The sequence below is a fragment of the Copidosoma floridanum genome, unplaced genomic scaffold (assembly GCF_036245765.1).
Source record: "Copidosoma floridanum isolate Cflo_tuat_1 unplaced genomic scaffold, Cflo_Japanese_pri ptg000001l, whole genome shotgun sequence".
In the NCBI taxonomy this organism is placed as follows: domain Eukaryota; kingdom Metazoa; phylum Arthropoda; class Insecta; order Hymenoptera; family Encyrtidae; genus Copidosoma; species Copidosoma floridanum.
The window spans coordinates 23,966,513-23,981,521 of record NW_028321878.1 but is presented as its reverse complement, the minus strand read 5'-3'; positions in this window follow the sequence as shown (position 1 = coordinate 23,981,521).

The window sequence follows — 15,009 nt, the reverse complement described above, 5'->3', positions numbered from 1 at the left end:
CGTGTTAACAAATCTTACAAAATAAGATAAGAATACAGTTATTCATTGCAAGTCATTATTAGACACACACACATACGAACAATATACCTACACATATATACACATATATTAAAAAATATTGGTTAACTTTTTTAATTCGATTAATGTTGAAGTCTTGAACATGGTAAACATTAAAATAAGCATGATGTGTAGGCAAAAATAAATTTATAGTATCCGAAGACCAGAACAAATCAACCAATCTGCACAAATTTACAGTTTAGTGTGTAAAGTAGCGAAGCGAAAAGTTCAACTATAAATTGTCGTAACAAAAACAATAATTTTCATTTGGATCTTATATAATTTTATGGTAAGCATGCAAAGATCTTACACGTAAAAAATAATTATTACACATACCGAACTTCGTACAACATATAAATGAAATCAAATTCTCCAACATTAATGAAACTCTCGTTCAATTTTCCAATTAAATATAAGAAATACTCGTGAGCGACTTGATGTTCTCCAATTTTCCAATCAAAGCAGCGCGTAAGCCCATCTGTTCCCATACTACCAATGTCTGCAGTCTATAGTGGAAAAATGTAACAAAAAATATTTTTCAGATAAAAAATAAATGGATTAAAATGATTAAGAAAGTATTAAGTTTTTTTTGTTTTTTTTAGAAGTACCTCCAGCTTTAAAAAAAGATTTTTTAATTGAAACAACTCGTTAAACATTTGGAACAAATATTCTGTAAATCCAAGGAAAATATAACATTTCGAAACTCTTGAGTACCAAATAACACTTGAAGAGCGCTGTTAATATAACAGATATTATAACGATTTTTTAATGCAACGAAATCTGCATTTTAGTGGAAGATGAAGATACTATGATGATTTTATGATTTATAGTACAATATTGTATTGCTTATGGTTATCCATGGCAGATAAATTCAACAGTAAACAAGCTGTTCTGGAAAAAAATAGTGTTTTTGTCAGGGACATCGGCATTTTCAAAAAATATATGGAAAATTTGAAAGAAATCGCGTTAAGGAAGCTCAAACTTACAGTATTGATTTTTTAATTATTAATAAAATAAATTGCATGTATAAAATAACAAACAAGATTATTTCATAGCGATAAAAAATATCGCAGGCATAATGGTAGTTTTCGTATCTGGTGGTGCATATCGCCAGAACAAGTACAAATAGTTCTTCGGGCCCTGCTTCACAGATCCCTTAGGCCTGGTGCTTGCCCTGGCTACATGCTACATGTGCAACTGCCGCTTTGTGCCTTCGGGTCACAATTTGCGCCCCTGTAATCACTTTGGGCCCACGGCCCAAGAACTAAAAGTGCGGCTTAGGGGTATATGAAAATAACTAGCAAAAGCTGAATGAAATCGACTTTTTGAATAAAATAGACTTGTATGACAAGCAGTGAAGTTATGATACGGTCTACAAAACAATTCCTAATTACTTTCGTTGTTTCGATAGAAAACAGTCCGAAATGCTTACGCAATTCTACACAAGATTTGCCTTCACTGTTATACAGGCGGTTTTGAAGGGCTAGAGTGTTCTTAAAAGGAAAAATAGCGTTGAGCACAGCAAAAAAATCTCGCATGTACTGCTCACAGCATAACTATTTTTACATCTTCTGCGTGCTCGCCTACAGTTTAGAAGACAATTTACTCACAGAGGGTGCTAAAATACTTTTCCTTATAAGCAGTTAATGTAATTTTTACCTGAGAGGTTATGTTGCACTTTTATCCTAGTGATCATGGTAAAACGTCGTATTTTCGACGAAAAGAGAAAAAGTTTCTATACCAGTCTCGGCGAGCCTCGAAAAGAAAATACTTTCTTGCCGTGGCGCGTAACATACAATTAATTAACATACAAAATTACAAGTGCGACGTATTTTACGAGATAGCTTCTAGAATTATATTCATTGTATTTATCTATATAACAATTTGTACGGATATTCTTGAAATGTCATACATGCCCTGTCCAATTAACAAACTACCGTTGTCGGACCAACGTCAGAAACTTTTCCTTAAAAAGAAAGTATTCCATGTGATAACTATGAACGTTCGTGTTTCTAGAGGCTCCAGAAAATATTATAAGCGAAAGGAGCATTTTTATGTGCTGATGGATAGAAATATATATATACACGTACAATCGAGAATACAATAGAGCAGCTCAAAAGTAAGATTATTGTGAGTAGGAAAAATCACGGTAAGTCAGGAAAACATAGACTGTACTGTTATATAATTACTTAACGTGTTTTACTTACATACAAGTCTACGAGTACTTTTTCTGAAATCACAATCTTGATAATTATACACCAAAACTTTTATGAATTAACTGTCTATATGCATATACGAATAAAGAAAGTGAATCACGATTCTTTAGTGCCCCAAATATGATAAGTGCAAGTGTATACGTAATAATAGAAATGGTAAGTAAAAACCTAAAAAATCAAGAGCTTGTAAACAAGAGTACTGCTACATTTGCTGATCGAGGAGCAACTGAGCGAGTGTGACTGCATGCAATCCTTTGCTTCGTTGAAAATTAGTTGTACTATGAGAAGCGGAGTTTGACTCGAATTTGCAGCCGGCTCACTGTGCCATACCGCGCGCTGCGCCGCGAGCCGCGCCACCTGATCAGTTGCTTGTAGTGTTTTGGTTTTGTTGCCAATCTGCTTTTTTGCTTTGTGTCGTTGTGCTCTGAACTGACCACATCTTTATTTCTTGAAATTGAATTATTTCTCTATTCAAGAATGCTGTATTGCATAGTACGTATATTTACTGTGCTTATTGTTTCTGCTCTTCGACTTGCTGCACCAGAAGTTCATGAACCATCAGCTCCGATCTCCTCATGTACGTAAAGACCTAAACTTGACAATGTTTCGTGGCTTTTTCATCATTGATATTGTACTGAGAAATAATTCTGACGTCAAGTGTGTTTATATATGTTTACGTATAGTTGGATAGTAGAATACCAATCAAAAATTTGTTTTTGTGAAAGAAGTCTGTCTGTTGTAATTCTCGAATAAATTTGGTTTAGCTTCCGAGTTCTAGACAAAAAGATGATCTGTATACCCAATGTAAAGAATCAGCTTTTTGTGTTTTCTATTTTTTTTTCTTTTGATTAACTGTGAAGATGTAATACAATCCCAATCCTTGCATTTGATAAATTTATTAAACGCTTGGCAAGCGGGAAAATCTTACATCAGTCGGCTACAAAAAGTTAGATTACATGACAATTTAGCATCATTTTTTTAACAAAAACACTAACCACACATTACTTATGGTATATTTCTTCTTAAAATTACGTTAAAAAATAATTAAAATCGAAAAATACACCTTGAAATGATGCTGTCGAAGGTACTTACTAAAAGTATTAACAAACATATATTTTAAAAAGACCAATCATGCATGCAGTAATTCCCACACTTGCCTTTTTTAAGTAGACAAAAGTTCGGAAATATATATGTCAGTGCTGCGGTAAAATACTGTGTCTATAGCCCCAAACAGCATTTTCAAACTTGACATATTTTAATTTTGAACTCGACAAAACAGTATATGTATAGTGTAATTACCATGTTTTTGCGTAGACCAAAAATCTCAAGTGCAGACAGATAATTTAATATTAAATTCAACTTGAAAAGAAAAAGTGCGAATTAAAAATTTTTTTACTTCGGTACAAATTTAAAAAAGTTTGTACCGTTTGATCAGAAAATGAATTTGTACGAGCATTTAACTCCATTTTATTACTTACCTACGCTGAAAAAAACAAGAATGTCTCACATTGGAAGAAAATAAACATACCTATACAAAAATTTTTATTACAGGTGATAATCCAGTGTACATTAAAATCAACAATAAAAATCCAACGCAAGATTTATATGCAAGTTGATTTAGCAATGTAAATGAAATAGAAAAACTGTCTAACTATTAATTCTTAATTTTTTTTTTATAAATAGGTGGGAGATAGAAATACAGTAAAGAATAAGAAAAAAACTTCTAAGCGAAAATGGTGTACTGACTCAGTAATCCCTTATAAAAAAAAGAAGTACGAAACAGCGAGTGAAAGACGCAAATGGCGTCCACAGTAGGCTGAAGTTCCAGCGTTTAAAAGCTGGATGATTTTGGATGAAGCTGATTTGTACAGTGTCACCTGTCACGTGTGCGAGTCCAAACTAGGATGCTATTTCAATACACTAAAAGACCATGTATTATCAACAAAGCATAGGAAAAATTGTGAAAAAAAAGGTATAGAAACAAGTACCGATTTTACACTGCCAGAATTCTGTGAATCAGATGTTAAAATTGCCGTAGCAGAGCTTAAATACACGGCAATATTTGCCAAATACAATTTATCATTTCGACTTGCACCACTCATCATTAAAAATTTAAAGAATATTGATGAAAACGGTCCATGGAAATACATGAAAGTGGGAGCAACAAAAGCAACTTGTTTACTCAAAAACGTTATCGCTGTAGCCAATAAATTAGAAATGGCAAGTGTGCTTCGAAATAGTTTTTTTTCTGTCAGTATCGATGAGTCTACAACTTATAGTAAACACAAGGTTCTCGCAATTTTAGTTCGTTTTCCTGACATGATAACAGGGTTAATTAGAACGAAACTTTTGCATTCAGCACCAGTATTTTTAGAGGGAGTAGATGCAAAAGCTGGTGCTAAACGTCTGTTCGATTGTATCGTTCAGTCTTTCAAGGATTTTAACATTTCATTAGAAAGAGTGCTGGCGTTTTGTACCGATGGTTGTACAACCATGACAGGAGCAATTAGTGGTCTTAAGACTCGATTTGAAAATCTTGTTTCAGACATTCTGAGCGTTAAGTGTCCCGCGCATGTGACGCACCTGGTAGCCAAACATTCGCTGAAATTCCTTCCAAAAGAAGTAGTTGATTTAATAAGCGATTGTTACAACATGGTTGGCACGAGCTCAAATAAACTGCAAGATTTTTGCAATCTTCAGTGATGTTGGATATTTCTAGCCATAAGATCCTCAGACACATTTCAATTCGCTGGTTATCAATGGAGACTTGTGTGGATCGCATTCTGGAGCAATATCTGGCACTCTATGAGTTCTCTAAAAGATTGTCTGGAAATAATGATGAACTTGGAAAAAAAGTTCATGAAAAGTTGGATGAAAAAGATACCAAATGTTTTTTATTACTAATATTACACATTTTTAGAAAACTAAATCTGTTAAATAAATTACTACAGTGCACTGATGTAGTCATTCCACTATTTGCTGATGCTATAGAAAGGACCTACAAAGATATAGTTTCATCAATATTAAATCGTAATTATGTAAATAAAACAAGCGCTGCAAATATAAATATACTAGAGCAAAGTGAATACTTACCAATTATTGATTGTGAGCTTGGTGAAGAAATTCGAGACAAAACGATGATGAATAACAGAGAGCTTGGATTTTTTTATGAGCGAGCATATAACTTCATAACTGCGGTTACCATGGAATTAAAAATTAGATTAAACAACTTCGAAGATGATATTTTCACATCCTGTCGTTGTTTTAACCCAGAGAACGCTTTGTCCAAAGATTTTCACGAAAAAAATGCTGAAAATTTTGACAAACTTTTGAAGATTTTCAATAAACTATTAATATATAATATTACGAAAAAAAAATAAAAGAACAATGGCATAAACTACTAAAACTGAATGAAAATTGTAAAATAAAAACATCACGTATGAAAATAGATCAGTTCTGGAACTTTATTTATAATTATAAAAACGAAGAAAGAGACTACGAATACCCAGAGCTCGGTTTATTTGTTCGAATGGCCTTGACAGTGCTTCACGCCAATGCCGATGCTCAAAGGATTTTCAGTGCGATGAACAACATTATGACCAAAAATAGAAATTTGTTGCATAATACCACTATAGATTCAGCCCTCAGAGCAAGGCAAATTTATTAACTATCTGATGGGACACCGTTTGAGCCTACAGATCCGATGGTAAAGATGTGTTTAAGTCGCAATTACTACAAAAAAAAACATAATGATGCATAGGTATTATTAATGTTAAAATACTGCTTCTCCAATACTGTGTTCAGTTTAATATTTTATTAAATTATCTTTGTAATTAATGTTTTAATGTATAATTATTATGATTAGTATTTTTTTATTATTGTTATTATCATTATTAATGTAGTCTAATGTTTAAAACAGAGTGCAGTTTTATATGTAAATCAACTTAGACAGAATTTTATGATTTAATAGTTTGTAACGGGCGGTTAATACTCGAACGCCGTTTACACACTTCTAGACTGCGCGAGGAAGAAAGGCCAGAGAGAGAGCGAGAGGGGAAGGGAGCGCGATAATGCGTGCGAAAGAGAGAGAGAAAGGAGAGACAAGCGTCTTGATATGAGTATTAGCGAGAGACGCTCTTGGCCATCAGGCCAGAAGGGATTAGGTATAGGTAGGGAAAACACGTGTGCATCTCTCGCTTGCTACGTTTGTCAAACCACGAGAGGACAACCTCGCCATTGCCTCGCCCGCTCCTGCAGCCACGTACCGTCGACGAGAAGGCTTACTGACTAGACACCAGGTCGAATATTCCTGCTGAGAGGCCAACTGCTAGGCGAGCAGGTGCAAATAAGAGGCTGCGAAAAGCCAGGTAAGCGCAGTGCGTGCGCGAGAACTTTAATAGCCGCATAATCTCTCTCTGTGCCCGGTCGAATTATCGCTGGCCGTCGGCCCCGAAAGGAAAGCCTTCCTCGACCGTACAGGCTTTGCCGTCAACGCGATCGAGCGAAACCAACACACACACACGCGCGTATGCTTTTGTACTAGTGCAGACAATATAGTTTCCGTTCTTTTGATCAGTAAATGTTTGTTTTGGTCTGCGTGAGCCTTCCCTTGTACGAAGCCCTTCCGGCTACTCTTTCCTTACAGGTTTTATCCATAGCAATCTTGGCGTCCAGAAGGAAGCTGTAAGCCGGGCATCGGCCTTATCCTGCCGCCTCCGCGGGCTCGCGCGTAAACACCAACGCGCGAGCGTCCTGAGCTGAGCCAGAGCTGAGCTGGCCCCTCAGCAAGCAGGCGTGAACGAGGAAAAGCGGACTCGCTGTCCGCGTTGTAACGCGAGTGTTTCTCCGTGGGTGCCCGGGAAACACAGTCCCGATCAGAGTATCCCTCGTATTAATTTGTGGCTATTAAGGCCATAAGTGAATACGGACACCACGTTACAAGTTTTCAAAACTAAATATAAGATAACCTAGCAATCGTACTTTTATTACATTTCTACGATTCAATCATTTTTCTAATGATTGTTTTTATAAATTATTTTTATCATTCTTAGAAAAGTGCACATAATAAATTACTTTATTTTAGAAAATGAGCAATTAGTATAAACTGAAGCAACTAAGTACTTGTACCCCATCCTGCTGAAACGTTTATCCTACCATATAAACTTATATTACTTTAATGCGAATGCATCATCACTGGTAAACCATTTTAACAAAATTATGATTATACCTGTATATTACTTTATTGTACGATAAATACAAAAGTGTGACATACATTTAAATCAGTCAATACGAACTCCTGAAACTCATTTGCTGGCTACTCTTCAGCAAGACGTATTGTCATCAAACTGCATTAGCCAGAAACAATTTGATGATAATTGTACGCATGATGAAACTTGAACCCTTGACTCTTGGATTGGTCGCAGCGTGAAGTATTTCATGATAAAAGTTTTGAAAGTACTGATGGAGATGGAATCTGAAAATTACAAAACATTTTAGCACAAAATACTTGGAACGAATAAAGTAATAGATACTGTAAAGTAATATTACGTAAATGCCCATACACGTAACACCAAAGCAAGTTTTTGTACAATGCACTCATTTAGAAGATTAGATAGCTGCCTTTTACCTTGGAAATGAGTAAAACAATGTTTTGAATTATTCTCTTGATTTCATTTTTCTATCTTCAAAACAAAATAGTATTTTGGGATCATTGAGATCGATCTGTGGTGGTTTTACTCTTTGGACACTACGGAATTTCTCCTGTCGAGTGAAACAGATTTCTATCGACTGGAACAAATGAAAAAGTTGGTTTAATTTTACACTACACGTTGATAAACTAGAAGATAATATTTGTCTTACCATTTCTTCATCTCATCCCATTTTCTTATCACTGAAATATTGTGATGCAGAGACAGGGCCCTCAGATCGAGAATGACACTAGCAGTGTTTAAATCACATAATCAGTTAAAGATCAAAAGTACAATAACATAGAAAAAAGTTTGTTTATGCAATATTTTAGATAATAATTAATCCATAAATAACTGTGATGGGATTTGAGTTTAATGCTACCAGATACTTTTACTTACAGCTTACACCTTGTTCTCTTCAATCAGATTTGTTGATTTAACATACGATTTTGATTGTAATCTGGAAATCAATTTTTATTTAATAACAATGGACTAAAAGCTAACATCAAGTATATCAGCTGTCTGCTTGCCACACGATGACTGTAGGCTTGTTCGTTGTCGTCGATGAGCTAAATGATAACCGGGTCGATAATGCAGATTCTACAATTTCCCTCAATTATTGTATTTTAGTGCTTATTACTTTGTAATGTAAATATTACAGTGAATTTTTATCGCAAACAATGTCTTGATTAACAAGGCATATTTTCTACAGTAGAATCAACTTGAAATGACTTATTTAAAGGTTTTGAACGAACTACATGCAATATACATAGTTTGAAATAAAATTTATCAAAGACTTACACATTAATTACGTGTTCAGAGTTTCATTTTTTATCTATTTAATATCATCTTTGACAACCAGAATTATTATTGTTTTCAAACTGCGCAAATGTATCTACTCACAGCTTTAGCTGATTGTTAAAATTAATTGTAACACAATAAATACTATTAAGTGTCTAAATTAATTATTATAACTGAAAGCGTACTTGTATAGTTGATTCAGGTAAGCTTGTTTTTTGTATCTACGTACTAATCTATAATTACCTGTAATATCTTATACATAGTGTAAATATAATTTTAGTTATTACTAGCATTAACTTACAGTACTTACTTTAAGTGTTCTGGTACCTAAATTCATAAGACAAAAGCCTTTGTCTTATAAATCAACTACAATCAGACAAAATGGGAGACAAAACACAAGCCAAGTTCTGTTTCATTTTCTGTTTCTGTTTTTACCTCTGAAGCTCAATCCTCAAAAATTACAGTTTTGAAGATAAAAACAATTTAACTAGAAGAAGAGGAGACATATGAGTTTCCAGACGAATTTTCTACAAAAGAATTTCCTAAAAAAACTTTTCGAAAGTACAATAGTAAAGAATATGGCAAAATCGTTAATATTAAAAGGACAATTTCGAAAAGTGATGATCACATTAGGCGAGGGACTCAAAGATCAATACTTCGACAAAGAGGGTAATGTATGTTTCAAAGAATTATATTTAAATAAGAGTCTATACTTCGGTAATCCTAACACCCTACCGAATCAAAACATTGAAATTGTTTTGCATGTAAAAATAACAAAACGAACAAAAGACATGGTTTTGAAAAATTTCAACGGAAGATATCAGAACGCGTGTAAATTAATGGATTTATTCGAAAGTAAGCGTAATCTTACTAATATATAAAGCAAAGTCGCTAAAACCGTTGTAATCTCTAACCGCGAAAACTACTGAACCGATTTTGCTGAAATTTTGCACACTAATTCATGATACTTCCAATATGGTTTTAGTATAGTTCTTATCTTAAAAAATTTAATAACAATAGCAATAAATGAGCTCAAAGTTTTGCAACAATACGCCAGCTTTTCACTTTAGTTCAGTAAAGTCCGCTAGGTGGCGTCGACATAAAATCGAGGCTACCTGTAACAGAATTAAATAAGTGTGGTTATAATACGCCGGAGCGTCTCGATAACTGATGCAATCGTGCTTTGGCAGTTCACCGAGCTGCATAAAGAATGTAGATGACAGTCTTGCAGCTGGATATCCGGTTACGGACGACACTCTTCTCTAAGGGGGAAGGGACCTAGGTTTCCATTCGCCCTGAATCTCGATGATTGCGATCAAAAAAAATGTCATTCTAGTCGATGACGTCTCTGGCATAATACCAGGAGACATATCTAGCCAGAGCACAATCTGCACCAACTCTTCAGAGTCGTATGGCAGTTCTACCATCCCGCCTGGTGCAGTCAGAAAATTTTTGGCTACAAATGTAAGCCAGGAAAAGCAGCTCTGAGGACCACAGGCAGCCACAACGGCTACCTTCTTAGTCATCGCGTCCCCAATGCGCTTACCCATATGTCCCCGTCTAACGATGAGCGGTTGGTTATCCAGGGAACGACCCAAAGACGAGATATTCTTAGGTTATTTACCTTGCCAACAAATATATTAGAACTTAACAAAGTTGACAGAAAACAGCCTTTAGGGGTCACAAAAATTTTAAGCATGCCAAAAGTCGCAAGAGGGTGAATTGGATAGAAAAACTTCAAATGTATTTGTGTTTTTGTGGCAATAAAAAATGTAAGGTTTAAGGTTTTTATTGCTCTGGTAATAAAGTTGTGAAATAAGAGAAAAAAATTTTTTTTTTAATACAAATTTTTTGGGAGCGTAAAATCTTAACAGCTTAAAAAAATAGCCCTTTTCGTGAATCACATGGGAGAAACTGCAAATCAACGGCTCCTCATGGCCACCGATTATTTTATGGCATAAAGAACGCACAGTACTTTTCAGCATAATTATTTTTTTGAATTTTCACACCTTATTATTTGACCAAATAAACTATATGGATTTCGAAAAAATATGTTTTTAATAAGAAGATTTTTGTTCTGAGATGTGTTAGGAATATGTGTAAAATTTCTAACTTAAAACGTTTCACATTACATGTCAACACACTACAGTGTTTTATTTAGTAAGTCTCGGGTGAAGCCGAGACGGGGGGCTGCTAGTCGTTAATAAATTAACTAAAAGAAATTCTCTGAATTGCTAAAATTATTTTTGTGTGATTCCTTGGTAAGCTGGTTTCAAAGCTTTTTGAAAATAAACAAGATAATTAAACAATGGGGATTCTGGAAAAACTCATTTTCAGATACATTTGACACAATAAGTTGGTCAGAGGTTAAATACGCGTATGGTTTTCGTTCTATAAATGATCGTCTTTTCAAATACGGGCTAAAAAAAAAAATCTGCTTTTAGATACAGATTCAAAATTTTTAGAAAATACACAAATAAATCTAACTGTTTTGGGATTACCAGAAAGAGTTCAAGCTCAATTAAGAAAAAAAAAGATACAGTCAATGTTGCTAATTTTATGTTAAATTTAGAACAAATAGAAAATCCTTTTCAATCAGAAAGTAAAATAAAAGTAAAAATAAAACAAGAAGAGAAAGTAGGTAAAAAAACATGCTTTATTTGTGCTCAGAAAGGTTTTCTAAATCATTTGCATTCAGAAGATATTTGTAAGTTAAAAATAATAGAAACAGAAAAGAAAAAAGTAGTAAAATAAGAATAAAAAATAAAAAAAAATTTAGAAAAGATTGTAGCATCTTCTGAAGAGAAAAAACGAATAACGACTCCACTTATTAAATAAAAAACAGTTGTAGAGGATTCTCCAGTTAGTGCAATGTATGATTTAGGAGCAAACGTCTCTATAATACATTTTACTATAATAATTAAATTAAAAACTAATGAGAAAATAAGTAAAGTAAGCAAATTAAATTCTTTTGCTGGTACAACAAATACTTTAGGTGCAATGGAATTACAAACAAGAATTTTTGAAATAGCAAAAACAATACGATTTTATATTGTAAAAAGTAATTCTTTTCATGACGATATTTTGTTGCGCTTAAATGCAATAAAAAGTTTTAAACTGTGTCATGATAAAAATTAAAAGAGTTATCAAAAAAAATAAAATGAACAGAATGTTGTTTTGAAAACCGAATGTGAACTTAAGAACGTAAATATAAATAATGAAAATTTAATTGATAAATTGCTAGAAAAATATAAAAATCTGTTTACAAATGACAAATTGAATGTAGGTAAAGTAAAGGGCTATGAAGCAACTATTAAGCTTACTGAAAACAGATGTATTGCGCATAAACCTTACAAATGTTCTATAGCGGATGATGATGAGATCAATTCTTAGATAGATTCTTTACTAGAACCAGGTTTAATCGAATGTTCAACCAGTCCCTTTGCATCCCTTATAACTCTGGTTTTTAAAAAAGAAGAAGGGGGAGAATCATGGTTTTGCGTAGATTGTAGTGCATTGAATAAAATAGTCATACCAGAAAGGCACCCTTTCCCAATCATTGACGATATAGTAATTCGGGTCCGTAGTTGCAAATATTTTACAAAATTAGACATTAATTCAGCTTTCTGGTCGACAGCTATTAGGAATAAGAATGGATATAAATCTGCTTTTATTACTCAAAATGGTCATTTTCAATCAAAATACTTACCTTTTGGTTTAAAATCGTCACTAGCAACTTTCCAAATACTATTGAGTAATATTTAAGTAAAAAATAAATTAAATCTTTTTACAATAAATTATATAGACAATATTTTGATTCTTTTAGAAAATTACAAAGATCATTCACAACATATTAAAAAGGTGCTTATTGTCATTGAACAAGCTGGTTTCAAATTAAATTAAAAGAAATTTACGTTCGCACAAAAATCAGTTGTTTATTTGGGACATGAGATAAAAAGAACGAGATATAACCTTGATATGATAACTCAGTAGCAATAAACAATTCTTCTACTCCGGAAATTAAAAAAAATGTGAGACAACTGCTGTAAAAAATAACTTTTTATCTAAAATACATACCACAAGCGTCAGTTGAATTAGAACCTCTACATAACTTACTTAGAAAAAATGAAAAATTTTAATAGACAGATAATAGATGAATGTCAAAAAAATTTAACAAAATAAAAAATTATTTAAGTTTGGAGTCAGTATTAGCAATTTTTGACCCAGATATGCCTAATCATATTTTTACGGATGTATCAAAGAAAGGGGTAGCCGTGACTTTTAAACAACCTAAAAGGGATAATACGATTAAGCTGGTATTGCATTTTGCAAAAAAATTATCAAAATCTCAGGAGAATATACGTGCTATTTTCTTAGAGTTATTGGCAATAAATAAATGTATTGTATACTGGCAGTATAAAATGATAGGTAAATCATGCACAATTTTCACTGATCATAAACCTATTGAAAATTTCAATATGACAAAAAGTAACGATCTGGAATTATCAGCATTGCTACACTGTATTTTAAATTTTAATTTGGAAATACAATACAATCCAGGAATAAATAATACTGAGGAAGATAACTACGCATGAAATCTAGTGTTAGAGGAAAATATAAATGAAGAAACAGCAATAAAAATAGTAAACTTTTCTTTATTAGAGGAATTATTAAATGATCAAAAAATTCAGATATTAAAAAAGATGATAAAATAATAAATAGAAATGACATTTGTTATAAAATCTTGAACAATAAAGAGGAAATATGGATGTTGGAAGATTTAGGTGTTGAACTAATTAAATTCACACACAAAGAATACTACATAGGAGTAAAACAGTTAAATTTGACGTTAACTCCAAAATACTATTTTAAAATTACGCATAAGCGTACAAAATACATATGCCGAACGTGTGACACTTGTGTGAGAAATAAGTCAAGATTTGGAAACTTCATTCAATCCCTTTTACAGTTAGGTTTGGCAATAAAGTCTTTTTAAATTGTATCATTACATACAATAGGTGGATTGAGTGGAAACAGTTCGCCAAAGAAATACTCACCTCTAGTAGTAGATCATTTTACTAAATTTGCTTCTGTTCTAATATCAAAAACGCAAACAGAAAAGGACTTTATTAATTTAATAAAAAAAGTACAAAAGAAAGAAAAATTGAATTATTTCTGACAGATCAATATGCTGGAATAAACTTAAAAGAATGTTCATGTGGCTAACCTTTGGCCAAACTTTGGCCAAGCTTGGGCAATGAGAAAATCCCAAACTTGGACTCAATATTTTTCGTAAGTCATACATGCAGACCAACTAATATACTGACGCAACAAATTATTTTTTTAGACGTTTGGATGAAAATTTGCTAAACTTGAGTCGAATATTCCAACAAAAATCCAAGTTTGGGATTTTCTCATTGCCCAAGCTTGGCCAAAGTTTGGCCAAACGTTGGCTACATGAACTTTTGCGCAAGTTTGCTCAAACTTAAAAATTTTTACGCGGGGTGGCAGTCGTTGCTGCGTGAGCTGATAGCAAGCACGCTGATATGCAGTAAACGTACTGACGGCTTTAGCTGATTATTAAGATGAATTGTAGCACAATGAATATTATTAAGTGTGTAAATTGATTATTATTACTGCAAGCGTACTTGTAGTTGATTCAGGTAAGCTTGTTTTTTGTATCAACGCATTACTCTATAATTACCTGTGATATGTTGTACATAGTGTAAATATTATTTCAGTTATTAGTAGCATTAACTTACAGTACTTATTTTGAGTATTCTGATACCCAAATTCATAAGACAAAAATCTTTGTCTTATGTCTATAACTGTAGTTGATGAAAAAACACGTGAACAGCAAAAGCAGACCAATCACATACGCCAGCGTGTTAGAAGGGCACGCAACTAGAAACCAATGAAAGTTAGTCACGCTTGAAATTTGTGAGCCGTGCCATGCTGCTATCATATCTATCATATCTACTGTGGAAAAGTGTACATAATTTGAATAAACACTGCTGCTTCCAATATTCTGAATACTATTATATACGATTAACATGTTAAATATTCTAGGAAAAGTTTACTATACAAACAGATCTAATCAATTTCAAGGTTGGAAGCTTAACACATTTGTACATGCTATCTGTGAACATAAAATGAAACACCAGTGTTCAATTTATTCGTATGCATTGTCTGTAACTCAGGTGAGTGTTGGTTAGGTTGGGGTTAGATCTACTGCTCAGCACTATAGC